The sequence below is a fragment of the Octodon degus genome, unplaced genomic scaffold (genome assembly GCF_000260255.1).
Source record: "Octodon degus isolate 3935 unplaced genomic scaffold, OctDeg1.0 scaffold00076, whole genome shotgun sequence".
In the NCBI taxonomy this organism is placed as follows: domain Eukaryota; kingdom Metazoa; phylum Chordata; class Mammalia; order Rodentia; family Octodontidae; genus Octodon; species Octodon degus.
The window spans coordinates 7,722,521-7,734,658 of NW_004524652.1; positions in this window are offsets into that span (position 1 = coordinate 7,722,521).

Here is a 12,138-nt window from a genome sequence, read left to right on the forward strand (position 1 = left end):
GTGTTGGTAACTGGGTATGAGAAGCCTCAGGCCTCAGAAGATAAGGACGTTGGCTACTCCAGCCCAGGCTGAAGAATACAATATTCAAATATTTTCTTGTAGCCAAGATGAACAGATTTTTCCGTCCTGCCCAAGTTCCCCTCCCAGCTCAGCCTGAAATAAGTACACCTTTGAATCTTGGCCATGGCCGTGAGAACACCGCCCCCTGGCGGCCAGTTGGGACTTTCACCCCACCCCCCACCCCAAGAAGCAGGGGTTGGTGGCACACACCTGTAACCCAGCACCCAGGAGGCTGAGGCAGGAGGATTGTCATGAGCTTGAGGCCACCCTGTGCTACACAGTGAGACCCAGTTTTTAAAAAATGAAAAACAATGACAATAACAAAAAGTATATCCATTAGGAGATAAAGATCCCAAGGAATCACCTAAAAAGGGAAGCAGAAGAGTGAAGGTTCTCCGACTCCTATTGATGTGGTGTCACTGTTTTCTTTCTTTCTTTCATTCATTCGTTCATTCTTTCTTTCTTTCTTCCATCTTTTTGAGACAAGGTTTCACTGTGCAGTTCAGGCTGGCCTTGAATTCACTCTGTAGTCCAGACTGTCTCGAATTTGTAGCCATCCTCCTGCCTCAGCCTCCCGAGTGCTGGGATAACAGGCATCAGGCGCCACTCTGGGTCTTGCCCTAGCTTGGGCTATGACGGATTGTCTGGAAGAACCCCTGAGTGCTGTGTCCTCATGAAACCGAGCTCTTCAGGAAGAGGAGGACAAAAATGAGCCCCATTTTCTTTCCGTCGCCGTGGGCTCGCCTGCACTGGATGTCTCACACACGGGGAACGACGTGCCGCGTGCTCTTTGCTTTTGGCTTCTGTCACCCACTGTGACATTTCCAGGCTCTTCCAGGTGGAGCCCGGGTCAGCACTCCATCCTTTCGCGGCTGAGCACTATTGCACTGCACAGTCGGCCCTTGACCTGAGATGATGGCTGCTTGTGGCAGTTTGATGTCACACTGGTGCTGGAGCAACACACCTGCGGGAGAAGCCACACGGTGAGCTCCCAGTTGGCATCCATTCCCCTTCTCATGATGCTGGGCTGCAGCGATGGGCTGCAGCTCCTGGGAGCCCGAGATCACGAGGCGCACTGGTGGCTACGCTGTGACAGGCTAGCAATAGGTTAGATCCATGAAATGCGTTTTTGTTACAATATTTTCAATGGGTTTATCAGTGTGACCCTGTGGTTAGGTGGAGGGACGTCTGAACCACATCTTGCCAATTCATCATCAGTGTAGAGCTGGTTGGGCTGTTTCCAGCTCCAGGCTCTGAATAGTGCTGCTATGGACTTTTGGATACAAGTATGTGAGTCTCATTTTCAACTTTTTTGGTAAAAATCTAAGAGTGGGATTGCTGGGTCATAAGGTGTAACTTTTTTTCTTGGTACCGGGACTCAAACTCAGGACCCTGTGCTTGCCAGGCAGGCACTTAAGCCACTGAGCTGTCTCCCCAGCCCAAGTGTAACTTTTTGAGACCGGCCAAACGGTTTCCCCCAGCAGTGCACCGTTTTACATTCCCAGCCATGCACCATAGTCCCAGTTTGAAATGACAACCATCAAAAGGCAGGAGGTACCCTCTCCATGGCCTTGATTTGCCGGTCACTAGGGTGCAGCATTAGCATCTTTTACGGACACCTTGGCCATTGGCGGATGTTCTCAGAGAACTGTTCATACAAAGCGCGCTTTCTTTCTTTCTTTCTTTCTTTCTTTCTTTCTTTCTTTCTTTCTTTCTTCTTTCTTTCTTTTTAGAGAAGGTCTCACTGCAGTTCAGGCTGGCCTTGAGCTCACTGTGTAACCCAGCCTGGCCTCAAACTTGAAGAAGTCTTCCTGTCTCAGCCTCCCGAGTGCTGGGATTATAATTGTACACAGCCACCTCTCCTGGCCACTTGTCCGCTTTTGAAATGGGTTGTCTCTTTGTCATTTGAGTTGTAAGAGTGAGGGTTGAAATTTTTAATGGCGTGGTCAGGAAAGACCTACCGGAGGAGATGGCCATTAAGTGAGGATATTAAGGAGAAACAACAAACCTACCCAGGACCTCAAAATATGGGGTCTGAAACAGATCAACAGGATTCCCAGTGTTGAGCCCTCGAGGAAGGACACCTTTACAAGATGCCACAGGGGCCTCACAATGCGATGGGCAGTGGTGGTGGGGAGCTGGCCAGCCTGACCCGGCTACCATATGCCTCCCCCTACTTATGTCCTTAAAAGCATGCTTTACTTACTTACCCCATCCTGAGAGATTAGAGCTTTCATCCAGTGACTGCGGCCAGATTTCTTAACCTCTTCAAAATCAGTGTCCTCATCAGTGCCTCAGGGTTAGGGACAGAATTTGAGATCAGATATGTGTGAGTGGAGAGTGACAGCGTGTGTGTGAACGTCACCCACACATGCGCCAACATGTACCTGTCCAGAATTCCTTTGCTCCTTCTGGTACTGGGATTAAACCTAGGCCCTCATGCACGCTGACCAGGCATTCTGTCACTGAGCAACATCCTCTGCCCTTTTAATTAATTAATTAATTTTGAGACTCCTCCAGGCTGGCCTTGAATTCATAGGCATCGTTCTGCCTCAGCCCTCCAAGTGCTGGGATTACAGGCATGCACCACCATGCCCTGCTGAACTTATTTTTTGAGACCGTCTTGCTAAGTTGCCCAGCCTGGCCTTGAACTTACGATCTTCCTGCCTGGGCCTCCACAGTAGCTGAGATCAGAGGTATGAGCTGCCGCTATGCCCAGCTGCCCTGTTTTTCTACCTCTAGAAAGTGAAAAGATCCAAAAGCTTCAGGCTTGAGACTCCACTCCATTTGTGGCTAGCTCTGTGCTCTTGGTCAAGTCCTTTCCCCTTTCTGTGCCTCAGTTTCCCAGGAGGAATATATCTATTGAAGGACCCTTTCATTATTACAACCATAGGCGGTACCAGTTCTGACCAGCAGAGGGCAGCAGCGCACCAACATGCACTATGAAGCCTGCGCTATATTCTCTGATCCTGGACAAGGAAACTGAAATACAGTAATATTAATGGTATATGCCATTCTTTCCCTAAAAACCTTATTTTGGCCTCAGCACATAGAACAGGATCTCGCTACAGTATGCAGATAAAAAAAATCAGGGCCTCAGAAGTATAAGAAACTTACCAAGTTCACATATAAAGACTTTAACTGGTAATACCACACCTTATATTTAGACTATCTGCATGCTATAGGTCTGGAATGTGCAGTGTCCATAATCCCATGCCTACTTTACCATTCATGAAGTGCTCCAGTAATCCCCAGTGTCAGCATTCTCATCTTACCCTGCCCACTTTACAGGTAGGGAAACTGAGGCTTCAAAATTTTGCCTTTTACCTTAGCACTTTTTAATCAGCCCCATCTCAGAAGCAGTTGGGCGGCCTCCCAGAAGTAGCAGCTTAGTAACCACACAAGTTGGTTTTGTGCAGCTGTTTTTATGTGATAAGAGGTAATGGGTTCTAGTCTCACTATCGGTTCTTTTTTTTTTGGAGGGGTGGGTACTGGGGAGAGAACTCAGGACCTTGTACTTGCCAGGCAAGCACTTATTCTACTGAGCTATCTTCCCAGCCCCTTTGGTTCTTGTTTTGCAAAAGGAACGAAGACCGTTTCTCCATCAAGCATCTGGACCAGTTATTAGCAATTCCTGAGGGAACTGAAATAGCTTTTGATTCACAGTCGTTTTTTTTTTTTTTTTTTTTTGTGTTCGATACAGGGTTTCACGCTGCAGCTTGGACTCACAGAGATCCTCCTATTTTCAGCTTCCCCAGTGGTGGCGTTACAAGTGTGCACCACCATGCCTGGTGACAGTGGCTCTTGAAAGACAGCAGCAGACCACAGCCCTGGCACTCACGCCCCAGTCTCTCCCTTGCTGTTGTGGTTTTCTAATCTATGTGCATAATGTCTTCCATAGACTTCTGGGGTGACTAAGACCACATGATAGGAGTGTGGCTCAGGTGGCTTAAACACTTGAACATGGGGAACTCTTTAATATAACAAGCAAAGTACCAGACGGCTCATGCAGCCCCTCAACAGCTTGAGCAGATTCTGTCCTGCAGTTTTCACCTTCGTTCCGATGCCTTTGCCCTTGAGTGAGTGCCTCTCGTGGCTGCAAGTTGGCAACTGCATTTGCAGACTCACATCCAAGTAAGGCAAAATCCTGAGGACCAGCAAACGGCACCATCTCCCTGCCACTTTATAAAAGGAGCTACCCTCCCCAGGTTTTGTGCTCACTTCTTATTGGCTAGGATAGGTCACATGACTCTGTCTGAGCCAATCACTGGCCAGGGCAATGAGACTGACATGAAGATTTAGATCCAGGGGGTTGTCGGCTAGAAGCCATTTTGTCCTCTAGGTGACCTTTGATTGTCACAGTGTTAGGGGAGGGGTGTGCTGCTGACATTTGCCAGTATGCATGGAGGCCAGGGATGCTGCTGAACACCCCACATGCACAGGACAGTCCCCACAACCTGAGCCTCCTTGTCAACAGTGCTGAGGTTAGAAAGCCTGGGGGCAGACTTGCTGCAGGACTAAGGCAAGGGCTGTCTCCCCGAAGCGCTTGGCCACAAGAGGGAAGGAGGGTACCACGCAAGTGGGGTTCAGAGAATTCGAAAGACAGGAAAGGGATCAGTGTCGTCATAACCCCAGTGCTGTCCATTTAGCTCTAGCTGTCCCCAACACTGCATAGTCCTAGCTGCTGAAGGCCCTGGGGCATAGCTGAGCCAATGCCTGGTCCTGGCTTCATGTTGCTCACAATCTAGCTGCTTAACCAAACTCGCATGGCTTCCGGTTTGGTATTACCGTCTGGATTCGGTTTTTTCCCCCCTCATGGTAGAAAATATTGAAAGGACTAAAGCAGAAAAGGCAGACTTGCCCATAATCCCACCATTCACCACCGCTAACAGGTTTTGTTTATTGTTTTTTGGAGAGGTTGTTTGTTTTCTTTAGCAGGCATCCATTCCTCTCTTCTGATAACAGCATGCAACTCCTTCCTACTCTAAAATCTCAGCTCTTCTTTGGGAGTGCTTAACCCAACCCCTCAGCTACTAGTTGATCACATGACCTGAGTTTGGCCAATCCCTGTGGCCAGTGATGGGTTCACGGGTTAGCATGTGACTAGATCTGGCCAATCAAAACCAAGGAGACTTAATTCCATTTGCTGGGAAGGTTTGGAAAGAGCACTCTTCCCACTGGATTTGAAGCTAATACGATTTGACAGCTGGCAGCTGTCCTGCCATCAGGAGTAGAGTGGCTGCTTGGAAATAAAACCAACTTAGTAAAGCAAGATGGAGAGGGAGTGACAGAGCCCTGAGGACAAGCTTGGGGCTCCTCAGTCTGCTTGTGCTTGAAGTCCATGGCAGCTCTGGATTTTCCAGTTACACGAAGGAGTCAATTACCTTTTTGTTGGTGTTTAAACTAGTTTTAGTTAGCTGTCTTGACTTCTGCAACTATAAGTCCCTTTTTTGCTTTAAGTGACGGAAAAATGTCAGACGTAGAGTCAGGGGGACTTTTCTCTGCCACTACTAACCAGCTATGTCCTTGTGAGTCAAGCATGTCATCTCTTCAGATCAAACTCCCTAAAACGGAAGGAAGAATGCATACACCTAGGGGTGCCGGAATATGTGAACGATCCAGAGCTGATTCCGGCTTATAAATGTGAAAGGAAATGGAACTGTGAGGGATTCTTACCGGAGAGCAGGGAGGACGTTAAGCCCTCCTAGAAAGGCACTTCTAGGCGGGCTGAAAAGGATGGCAGGCTGAAGGGCAATGCAGGCGCTGCAGGAGCTGAGGAGCTGCGTGGGCTTGAGTGTTGGGGCAGGAAGGAAAAAGATCCTGGTCCTTCTGGTCTCCCCTTTCCTTTCCTCTTTGATAAATGTGTGAGACTAAGAAATAGTGCTCTAAGAAAAATAGCATGAACGTGACAGTCGCCGTCAGCCGGTGCTGGCTGCAGGATCAGAGACAAGAGGGAGTGGTGGGACTGTGGTACACTGGCGGTGCATGCTCCGTGGAGCACAGCATCCCATCAACTCCAGCAGCGGATGCCAGGCGGGATGGCCAAGTTTCCTCATTTACCAGGCAGCAGCCCAGATACCTAAAATCTCTTGTGAGAAAAAGAAAAGGGTCCTGCAGCTCCACGCCCTGTCGCAGACTTTCATTCAGCCCTCACAGCAGCCCTGTGACTGGGGGTGGTGAACCCCTCATGCACGTGGGGCAGGCAAGGCAAGGCTGGTGGGCGCCCACAGCCACAAGCCACACTCGGTGTGCTCACTGTGACACTCGCATCAGGGCTGGCTGTGATCATCTCTCCGAAGCCCAAGGCTGTGCAGCAAAGGAGAACACTCGTGCCTAAAGAATGACAGCCTGTCTCTGTCACCCACTGCGTGGCTGCTACTGCCGTTTCTCTTGGGTACTGGGAATTGAACTCAGGGCCTTCCCACTGAACTAAATCCCCAGCCCTTTTGATATTTTATTTTGGAACAGGGTGTCACTAAATTGCCTTCCTCACCTTCCAGGGTGTTGGGATTCGAGGCATATGGCACCACGTCCTGCTGGCTGGTGACTTTCTTTTCTCTTTTTCTGGTGGTTCTGGGGTTGGAATTGAAGCCCTGGATGCCTGGTTAGTGCTGTGCTGCTGAGTTGCATCCCCGGTCTGTGCTGGTGCCTTAATTCTACCTAAAGGAGAGGCATTTGCAATGGCAGCCGTCACTGCAGCCCCTCCGGCCCTGTTGAGTTCGTGCCAAGGCTGCCCTTCCCCAGAGACTTGCACGCAGTCTAGAGCAGCCCTTTTGCTGCCTGGTCTGAGATCCCTCTTACGGGAGCCTTGGGCTCAGGCCTCGTGGGCGGGTGGCTTGGCCAGGAGGTTCCCAGCATGCCTTGGGGCTGAGCCCCGCCCACACCTTGCTTCTGCCCTTTCCCAGGTGTCATTTTAAGACCCTCCTGTTCACTGTGGCGCTCTCCACTCCTTCACAGGTGGGTGATGCTTTTTGGGATCTCTTGCAAGTCTGAGTTCATCAGTCCCAGCTCATCAAAGGACTTCTTTTTGTGGAATGAGACACAGAAGTTTACAGCCATACAAACTCCCAACTGTCTACGTGAGGAAACAGAGTTTTTTCAGTGTTGTGGTTCAGACTCACACTTTGGAATCCGAGGGACCACCCGGGTGGGAGTCCTGCTCACCGGTGACAGTGACCTTTAGAAGCTCCTTCCCCAGCCTGATTCACTTTGCCTGCCTTCTGCGTCGGCCCGGAATGACTCTGCCCCCACCCCAGGTGATGTGTGGCGGTATATGGGGATATCATTTTGTCGCAGCTGGGAAGAAGGGATTGGTTGATACTTGTATCTAATGGACAGAAGAAGCCAAAGATACTGCTAAATCTTCTCCACCGACAAAGATTTATCCAGCCCAAGATGTTCATAGTGCTGAGGCTGAAATATCCTGTCGCAGAGCCATGACAATGGTAGCAGGTGCACCCTGCTGCTGTGAGGAAAAGCCTAGGGAATTGTCTCTTCACGTCAGCCACCACGGCTGCCTGTGTCACCTCCTTGTGAATAAACTCCACACATCGGGGACCGGATGACGCTCCACAAATGTTCTGATTCATTGATGACTGCAGCGTGGAAAATGCTAAGTAGATTGTTATTAATTGTTGAAATATTTATCCGAAGGGTGCACATCAGTGAATCGTAACCATGATTGTCATTGGCAGCAGCCTCGCCGTCTTCCCAGCCCTGGCCCAGGGTGTGGAATGAATGAATGAGGCATGAAGGGTCATGGACTCATGGGGCCCTGATGGATGTGCCTTTGCAGCGGTGCTGGAAGCTTGAGAAGTACGCCTGGTCTTTTGTTTTCTATTTGTGTTGAGAAATTTGGCTCATCTAGGAAATGATTTTAAAGCCCCAAGACCTCTGCCAGCTGAGGAAAGGCCGGAGTTGGGGGCCAAAATTGAAGCTGTGTAGTTAGGGTGCACATCTTGCTCAGCTTTGGCTAAAAAGGAAAACGGGCGAGGCTTTGTGTGGCCTCGCTGCGGAACAAGAGCTGTTTTCAGGGCCCAGGAAGACGCTCTGTCCCATGTTTAATTTCTTCCATCTGTCTGGTATCTGACCTGTGCTGCCCTCTAAGCCATTGCCACACATTGTCTGTGCATGTTCCCATATAAGGTGATCTCTCTCTCTCCCTCCCTCTCTCCCGGTCTCTCTCTCTTTCTCAGGGTTGGAGGGCAGCGGCACTTGTTCCCCCACCCTGGGCTCCCGCCTCTGCCTCCCCTGGCACACTCTGCTGCCCCATGGACGGTGCTGAGCGGGAAGGGGCAGGGGGCTGCCAAAGAATGTGGCAGGTTTATTTTTACTCAGCTGCATTCCTTGCCTGGCCTCCTGGCTCCAGTCGCTTGGGGATGTCACATGCTGATAAGACAGTGGGAGTGGCTGAGATCCCCGGCACAACGCTGCGACACCCCAGGTGTGAGCCACTGCATCATTGTCCTCACGGACTATGGAGTGTGCATAGGGGGGTCCTAAGCAGTGAAGGCAGGGGCTCTGAGGTCCCAGGACCTGCCTGTTCTCACTGCTCTGGGTCTGATTCCCCGAGGACAAATTTGATTCTCCAAGGAACAGTGGCAGGAATCAATATCTGTAACCACTGAGGCCCATACTGGGCAAAAGCCAACATCTGCGGCTAAGTGGTGAGGACCCAGGTGTCAGGGGTGCTTATTAGCTCTGTGACCTTGGGCAAGGTGCCTGACTTCTCTGTCAGTTTTCTTCTCTGTCGAAGGATTATCAATGAAGCCAGGCATAGACACACTTGCCTGTAATCCCAGCACTCTGGAGGCTGAGGCAGGAAGATAGCTACGAGTTCAATGTTAGCCTGGGCTACACAGTCTAGAGTTCAAGGCCAGCCTGAACTGCATAGAGAGCCTGGCCCCTAAAAAAAAAAAAAAAAAAAAAAAAATCAAAGAATTTATTCATTAGTGTCCTGTGTCATGATGAACATCTACTCCACAAGGGCTGGAATTATAGTCTATTTTCTTGTTGCAACAGCAGTTTGACTAGTGCCTGTAGCTGAACACAGTAGGTATTTAGATACGTGTAGAGCACATTAAAATAATACTTTTCAGTGTTCAGCTTTTCAATGTTCAGCACCCAAGAAATGATAGCTGATTCAACAACAACATACTTAATGAGAACTGCTATTTATTAAGCACCTATTACGTATCCAGCCCTGTTACATGTTGCCTGGGCTCACTGCATTTTAAAAAGATGTCGACCAAGACCCACCAAACCGCTCTCGGTATCCTCTGAGAGGCCGTGACCCAAAGTGTGCGCAGTGCAGTGATGGAGAAGGACTGGGACGGTGCCTAGCTTAAGAGGATCAGTAAAGTCCTTGCTGATAAAGAAGTATGTGAGCTGAGCCCTGCATGAGGAGAAGAGCCCAGGCTTGGGGAAGCCTGGCTGAAGAAGGCGGGGCTGCAGAGAGCAGCGCAAAGGCCCTGAGGCCCGGACAGGTCTGGTGTGCTTGCCCTACCCAAGGGAGCCAGGGTTGGGGAGCTGAGACAGAGGCGAGGTCTCCGAGGCCTGTGCCCTGCAGTGGCTGGGACTTCAGGTGCAGAGGGATAAGACGGCTTGAAGGACTTCCTAGGGTGTGGCTGCCACCTCTTCTTCTTTTTTTTTTTTTTTTTTTTTTTCAGTTCAGGCTGGCTTTGAACTCGCTTTGTAGCCCACACTGTTCTCGACCTCACGACGATCCTCCTGCCTCTGCCTTCGAAGTGCTGGGAATACAGGCATGAGCCACAACACTGGGCTAAATCCACCATTTTAAATGGAACAATTCAGTGGCATCTTAGTAATTCACAACATAGTACAACCATCACCTCTATTTCCAGAACACTCTCATCATCCCAAAAGGAAACTCTGTGCCCACTAAGCACTCGCTCTACCTTCCCCCCTTTACCCAGCCACTGGCAACTCCCAATTTTGTGTTTCTGTCCCTGGATTTTCCTAGCCTCCATGGTTCATGTCAGTGGACTCAGACCACGGCACCCCTTTGTGATTGGCTCCTTTCGCTGGGCATAGCATCTTCCGGCTTCAGCACTCGTTTCTTTTTATATCTGCCTTCCACTTTTCCGCCTGTACCCAGTGTGATTTGCTGACCTGCTCACCCCCTCGCCCACTGTGGTGATTCTGTAATTCCATCTACGGCACAGTCGCAGCCTGTGATTTGACGTCACCAACCCAGGAGGATGAAAAGGTTTTGGCAACATGAAGGACAAAACCCATTTATGCCCCGCTGTCCTTGGCCTTTTTCTTGTCATCACCCATCAATCATTTTCTGCATGATTCCGAGTTTCCTGATGGCCCTCCATGCAGCTCCACTGCCGCTTACCCTTAAATACTCCCCCTGAATTCTATAAATACACCGAGCATTCAGCTGGGGAAGAAAAAAAAAAAAGCACTTGAAAGGCATCTGAAATGAAAATACGCTTTTTTCTCTGTCATCAGCCAAGGGTTTTCACTCCATCTTCCCTGCTTTGATAATAGTCAGCCCACCTGGCTAAAGAGAGCGTGCTCCTTGGCAGACCCCAGGAGCAGCGAGAGCGGGACAGCATTTCCTCCCAGCCATGGCAGACAGTCCCTTCCCTCCTGTCTCGGCTGCCGACTCCGGTCCTTTCAGGCTCTGCTAAGCAGGTGTTGAGCCAGTTTAGTGGCTTGGTGAAAATGACCTTGGGATCAAGCGGATCCCAGTTTGAACCTTAGCTCAGCCAGTGGCTGGCTTGGTGACTTGAGTCTTCAGTGAACTCTCTGGGCCTCAGTTATAAAATGGAAAAGCATAAGGTGCTGGTTGGCAAGGCCAAGGTTCTGTGCAGACTTGTTAGCAGTGATGATTGAATGAGATGATGTTAGGTACAGGCGCTGAGGTGACTCCACGCAGTACCCGGAGGGTCAGCTACAAGTGAGGGAGGGAAGAGGTGTGGGCGGGTGGGCTGGCCTCGAAGGCCTCACTGCCCCTCACTGTGGTCAGAGAACCCAACCTATAAAGAATCAGCCTGTGGGGGCCGGGGAGATGGCTCAGTGGAATAAGCGCTTGCCTGGCAAACACAAGGGCCTGAGTTCAATCTCTGGTTCTGCAAAAAAAAAAAAAAAAAAAAAAGAGAATCAGTCTGTGGGCTGGATGTAGTGGCACATGCGTGTAATCCCAGCACTTGCGAGGCTGAGGCAGGAGGATCGTTTTGAGTTTGAGACCAGTCTGGGCTACAAAGAGAGTTCAAGGCCAGCCTAAACTAATAGTGAGACTCTGTCTCAAAAAGAAAAAAGAAAAGAATCAGTATGTGAAACTGGGTGTGGTGGCGCACACCTGTCATCCCAGCATTCAGGAGGCTGAGGCAGAAGGATCCCTGGAAGTTCAAGGACCCCCTGGATTACATAGTGACTTCAAGGCCAGCCTGGCCTACAAAGTGAGACTCTCAAAACAAGACCAAAAGCCTCAACAATAAAAACATAAAGGATCAGTCTGTGTTATGTATATGGACCAGTTCCCCAAGATGAATGCCATTCTCATGTATCACAAATATATACTAAATAACAACACAACGTTCAGTCCCCTCTCTCACTCTGCAGTCTTCTGCCTTCCCTTTGTCTTAGCGGCAGCCCCGCCAGCCAGGTGACCCTCCTTCCCCTTTGGCTCTCTGTTGGGTTTAGCCAATGGGAGAGCAGGGGGGTGTGGTGGGGTTAGATCTAGCCGCCTTCAGAGGCTGCCGGGAGGCTGCCCGCTCCACTCTGTGGCTCTGTCAGGCTTTAGCTGCCTGTTTCCTCCTCTTTCCTCAGGCCCTGGGGCAGCAACGGCTGCTCCCCCTGAACGCTGCCCATACCCAATACACGGTCCTCAGTTAAGCGTTCCTTAGTCACCTAGAGTGTCTCATCTTTTCTCTGGCAGGATGCTAACAGAAGTCACCGATTTCAGGCCACCACTCAGATTTGCAAGACGAGTAGCATTATTTTATAATCTACTGAAATCCAACTCTGAGGCTCTACTGCTAGGTTGGAGAGAAACAGGATCTCATTACAAAGAACACACACACACACACACACACACACACACAC